Source organism: Arachis hypogaea, chromosome 3 (assembly GCF_003086295.3).
Source record: "Arachis hypogaea cultivar Tifrunner chromosome 3, arahy.Tifrunner.gnm2.J5K5, whole genome shotgun sequence".
Taxonomy (NCBI): Eukaryota; Viridiplantae; Streptophyta; class Magnoliopsida; order Fabales; family Fabaceae; genus Arachis; species Arachis hypogaea.
Window position 1 is genome coordinate 23,997,492 of NC_092038.1, and position 6,203 is coordinate 24,003,694.

Consider the following 6,203-nt stretch of genomic DNA (forward strand, 5'->3'; position numbering starts at 1 on the left):
CTTGGACGACCCAGTGCACTTGCTGGTTAGTTGTGCGGGATTGCAAAAGTGTGATTGCAATTTCGTGCACCAAGTTTTTGGCGCCGTTGCCGGGGATTATTCGAGTTTGGACAACTGACGGTCTATCTTGTTGCTTAGATTAGGACTGTTTTATTTTTGTTGGTTTAGAGTCTATTATTTGAGTTTAGTTTCATATTTTAAGTTTGGTGTCAATTGCATGCTTTTGTTTTCTTTTAATTTTTCGAATTTGCATGTTCTTAGTTATTTCTTGTTCTTTAAAAATTCTAAGTTTGGTGTCTTCTTTGTGTTTCTCCTTTAAAATTTTCGAAAATTTGTGTTTGACTTTCTAAAAATTTTAAGTTTGGTGTCATTTTTGTTGTTTTTCTCTTTCCTCACTAAAAAAAATCAAATCTTTTTCAAAATAATTTTCAATCATATATTTTCAATTGCTAATTCCAAAATCTTTTTAATTAACTAATTGATTTAGTTTTCAATTTACCTTGATCTTATTTTCTTTTAGTTTTCGAAATTTGATTTTATTTTCCATTTGTTTTATTTTATTATTTTCGGTCAATTCAAAAAAAAAACAATTTACTTCACTTGTGAATTCATATCATATTCCCTTTCTCCATCATGGACCTAAGTGGAATTGAGCAGTCCAGAAGGACTCTGGGGTCATATGCTAACCCCATTACAGCTGCATATGGGAGTAGCATATGTATACCTCCCATCAAAGCAAGCAGCTTTGAGCTAAATCCTCAACTCATTATCATGGTGCAGCAAAATTGCCAGTATTCCGGTCTTCCACAGGAAGAACCTACTGAGTTTCTGGCATAGTTCTTACAAATTGCTGACACAGTACGTGATAAAAAGGTGGATCAGGATGTCTACAGACTATTACTGTTTCCATTTGCTATAAAAGATCAAGCTAAGAGGTGGTTGAATAACCAACCTACAGCAAGCATAAAGACATGGAAACAGTTATCAGACAAATTCCTGAATCAATTTTACCCTCCAAAAAGGATGACACAGCTAAGGCTGGACATCCAAGGCTTTAAACAAGAGGATAATGAATCCCTTTATAATGCCTGGGAGAGGTATAGAGGTATGCTAAGAAAATGCCCCTCTGAAATGTTTTCAGAGTGGGTACAGTTAGACATCTTCTACTATGGGCTTACAGAAAAAGCTCAGATGTCTCTAGACCACTCAGCTGGTGGATGTATACATATGAGAAAGACGATTGAGGAGGCTCAAGAGCTTATAGATACTGTTGCTAGAAATCAACATTTGTACTCTAGCAATGAGTCTTCTACAAAAGAAGAAGTTATGACAGTAGCCACTGATCCTAATCCTCAAGAACAGATGGTTGAGCTTAATCAACAATTACACCTGATGACAAAACAGTTAGCAGAATTTAAAGAGATGCTCCAAGAAACTAAAATTACCAACAAGAACATAGAATCACAGTTGAATCAGGCAAAACAGCAGTTATCTAAACAGATAACAGAAGAATGCCAAGCAGTTCAACTGAGGAGTGGGAAGACATTGAATAACACTGCTCAAAGTAGCAAAAAGCCAAATAAGGAACAATTGACAGAGGATGACCAAACCACTGTCCAAAATCCCTCTGAGGACAGTAAGAGCCCAGAGAGGAATACTTTTGGCATTTAAACGCCAGAAAAGGGGGAAAAGCTAGCGTTAAACGCCCATTCCCTGCCCAGTTCTGGCGTTCAAACGCCAGAAAAGGGAGAAAAGTTGGCGTTAAACGCCCATTCCTCACCCAATCCTGGCGTTCAAACGCCAATGAGGGATCAGACACCTGAGAGTGCTGATAGTAACCCCTCTAAAAAGGCTTCTCCAACCACTTCTGTAAGGAATAAACCTACAGCAACTAAGGTTGAAGAATATAAAGCCAAGATGCCTTATCCTCAGAAACTCCGCCAAGCGGAGCAGGATAAGCAATTTGCCCGCTTTGCAGACTATCTAAGGACTCTTGAAATAAAGATTCCGTTTGCAGAGGCACTTGAGCAAATACCTTCTTATGCTAAGTTCATGAAAGAGATCTTAAGTCATAAAAAGGATTGGAGAGAAACCGAAAAAGTATTTCTCACTGAAGAATGCAGTGCAGTCATTCTGAAAAGCTTACCAGAAAAGCTTCAAGATCCAGGAAGCTTTATGATACCATGCACATTAGAAGGTGCTTGCACCAAGACAGCCCTGTGTGATCTTGGAGCAAGCATCAATCTAATACCTGCATCCACTATCAGAAAGCTTGGGTTGACTGAAGAAGTCAAACCAACCCGGATATGCCTCCAAATTGCTGATGGCTCCATGAAATATCCATCAGGCATAATAGAGGACATGATTGTCAAGGTTGGACCATTCGCCTTTCCAACTGACTTTGTGGTGCTGGAAATGGAGGAGCACAAGAGTGCAACTCTCATTCTAGGAAGACCTTTTCAAGCAACTGGACGAACTCTCATTGATGTACAAAAAGGGGAAGTAACCCTGAGAGTCAATGAGGATGAGTTCAAGTTGAATGCTGTAAAAGCCATGCAGCATCCAGACACACCAAATGACTGCATGGGCGCTGACATTATTGACTCTTTGGTGGAAGAGGTCAATATGACTGAAAGTCTAGAATCAGAGCTTGAGGACATTTTCAAGGATGTTCAGCCTGATCAAGAAGAACCAGAGGAAACAAAAGAATTTTTGAAAATTCCTCAGGAGGAGGATAAGCCTCCCAAACCTGAACTCAAACCACTACCACCATCCCTGAAGTATGCATTTCTGGGAGAAGGTGACACTTTTCCAGTGATTATAAGCTCTGCTTTAAATCCACAGGAAGAGGAAGCACTGATTCAAGTGCTAAGGACACACAAGACAGCTCTTGGGTGGTCCATAAGTGATCTTAAGGGCATTAGCCCAGCAAGATGCATGCACAAGATCCTATTGGAGGATAATGCCAAACCAGTGGTCCAACCACAAAGGCGGCTAAATCCAGCCATGAAGGAGGTGGTGTAGAAAGAGGTCACTAAATTACTAGAGGTTGGGATTATTTATCCTATTTCTGATAGCCCCTGGGTGAGCCCTGTCCAAGTTGTCCCCAAAAAGAGAGGCATGACAGTAGTTCAAAATGAAAAAAATGAACTGGTTCCTACAAGAACAGTCACAGAGTGGCGTATGTGTATTGACTACAGAAGGCTCAATACAGCCACCAGAAAGGATCATTTTCCTTTACCATTCATAGACCAAATGCTAGAAAGACTAGCTGGTCATGATTATTACTGCTTTTTGGATGGCTATTCAGGTTACAACCAAATTGCAGTAGATCCTCAAGACCAAGAGAAAACAGCATTTACTTGCCCTTCTGGCGTGTTTGCTTACAGGAGGATGCCTTTTGGTCTGTGTAATGCTCTTGCAACCTTTCAGAGATGCATGCTATCCATCTTCTCTGATATGGTGGAGAAATTCCTGGAAGTCTTCATGGATGACTTCTCAGTATATGGAGACTCATTCAGCTCCTGTCTTAACCACCTAGCACTTGTCCTGAAAAGATGCCAAGAGACTAACCTGGTTTTAAACTGGGAGAAATGTCACTTTATGGTGACTGAAGGAATTGTCCTTGGACACAAAATTTCAAGCAGGGGAATAGAGGTGGATAAGGCAAAGGTAGAGGTAATTGAAAAATTACCACCACCTGCCAATGTTAAGGCAATCAGAAGCTTTCTGGGGCATGCAGGATTCTACAGAAGGTTTATAAAGGATTTTTCGAAAATTGCAAAACCTTTGAGCAACCTGCTAGCTACTGACACCCCATTTGTGTTTGACACACAGTGTCTGTAGGCATTTGAGACCCTGAAAGCCAAGCTGGTCACAGCACCAGTCATCTCTGCACCAGACTGGACATTGCCATTCGAACTAATGTGTGATGCCAGTGACCATGCCATTGGTGCAGTGTTGGGACATAGGCATAACAAGCTTCTGCACGTCATTTATTATGCCAGCCGTGTTCTAAATGATGCACAGAAGAATTACACAACCACAGAAAAAGAGTTACTTGCAGTGGTCTATGCCATTGACAAGTTTAGATCCTATCTAGTGGGATCAAAGGTGATTGTGTACACTAACCATGCTGCTCTTAAGTACTTACTCACAAAGCAAGATTCAAAACCCAGGCTTATAAGATGGGTGTTGCTTCTGCAAGAGTTTGATATAGAAATAAGAGACAGAAAAGGGACAGAGAACCAAGTAGCTGATCATCTGTCCCGAATAGAACCAGTAGCTGGGCGTCCCTCCCTTCTACTGAGATCTCTGAGACTTTCCCAGATGAGCAACTATTTGCCATCCAGGAAGCTCCATGGTTTGCAGATATTGCAAATTATAAAGCTGTGAGGTTCATACCACAGGAGTACAGCAGAGTGCAAAGAAAGAAATTAATTTCAGATGCCAAGTACTACCTATGGGATGAGCCATATCTCTTTAAGAGATGTGCAGACGGAATGATCCGCAGATGTGTACCCAGAGAAGAAGCACAAAGGATCCTGTGGCATTGCCATGGATCACAGTATGGGGGACATTTTGGAAGTGAGCGAACAGCCACTAAGGTCCTCCAATGTGGCTTCTACTGGCCTACTCTCTATAGAGATGCCCGAGAGTTTGTGCGTAACTGTGACAGCTGCCAAAGAGCTGGTAACTTGCCTCACGGATACGCCATGCCTCAACAAGGGATCTTAGAGATTGAGTTATTTGATGTATGGGGAATTGACTTTATGGGTCCATTCCCACCATCATACTCAAACACTTACATTCTGGTGGCAGTGGACTATGTATCTAAATGGGTAGAAGCAATTGCTACACCCACTAATGATACTAAGACAGTGCTGAAATTTCTCCAGAAACACATCTTCAGCAGATTTGGTGTTCCCAGAGTCATAATCAGTGACGGGGGTACTCATTTCTGCAATAAACAGCTTTACTCTGCTATGGTCCGATATGGAATTAGCCACAAAGTGGCTACCCCGTATCTTCCACAGACAAATGGGCAAACTGAAGTCTCTAACAGAGAGCTAAAAAGAATCCTAGAACGGACTGTGATAGCCCGAAGAAAGGATTGGGCAAAGAGCTTGGATGATGCTCTGTGGGCATACAGAACAGCATTCAAGACTCCAATAGGAACCTCACCATACCAACTTGTGTATGGCAAGGCCTGTCATCTGCCCGTGGAACTGGAACATAAAGCCTACTGGGCAACCAGATTCCTAAACCTGGATGCTAAGTTAGCTGGTGAAAAGAGATTACTCCAGCTAAATGAGCTAGATGAGTTTAGACTTAGTGCCTTTGAAAATGCAAAGATTTATAAGGAAAAGGCAAAGAAGTGGCATGACAAGAAGTTGTCATCCAGAGTCTTTGAGCCAGGACAAAAAGTCCTGCTCTTCAACTCTAGGCTCAGATTGTTCCCAGGCAAACTTAAATCCCGGTGGAGGGGTCCGTATGTGATTACAGGAGTGTCACCATATGGATATGTTGAGCTTCAAGATACTGATTCTGACAAAAAGTTCATTGTTAATGGACAGAGGATCAAGCATTATCTTGAAAGCAATTTTGAGCAGGAATGCTCAAAACTGAGGCTGGAATGATCCTCAGTGAAGGTCCAGCTAAAGACAATAAAGAAGCGCTTGCTGGGAGGCAACCCAGTCATTAGCAGGTTATATGTTTTGTTTCTACAAAGGCAATTATCAAAATTGAAGGAATTCACAGAGTTACAGAAGGATTCAGTGCAAAAAGCAGAGAAAAAGAGCTTGCTGGCGAAAAAACACCAGTAAGAGGTACTTTGGGCGTTAAACGCCAGAATGGGCACCATTCTGGGCGTTTAACGCCAGTAAAGGTGCCATTTCGGGCGTTAAACGCCAGAATGGGCACCATTCTGGGCGTTTAACGCCAGGTGTGCAGCATCCTGGGCGTTTAGCAAAACACCCAGTGACAAAGGAAATTCTGGCGTTTAACGCCAGCCAGGGCACCTGGCTGGGCGTTAAACGCCCACAATGGCCAACAAATGGGCGTTAAACGCCAGAATGGATACCATTCTGGGCGTTTAATGCCAGAAAGGTGGGGGATGGAGATTTTGCTTTCTGATTAAAATTTTTTCAAACTTTCCTTTTCTGACCCATACTTTTCTACATAAACACATTTCAAACTTTCAT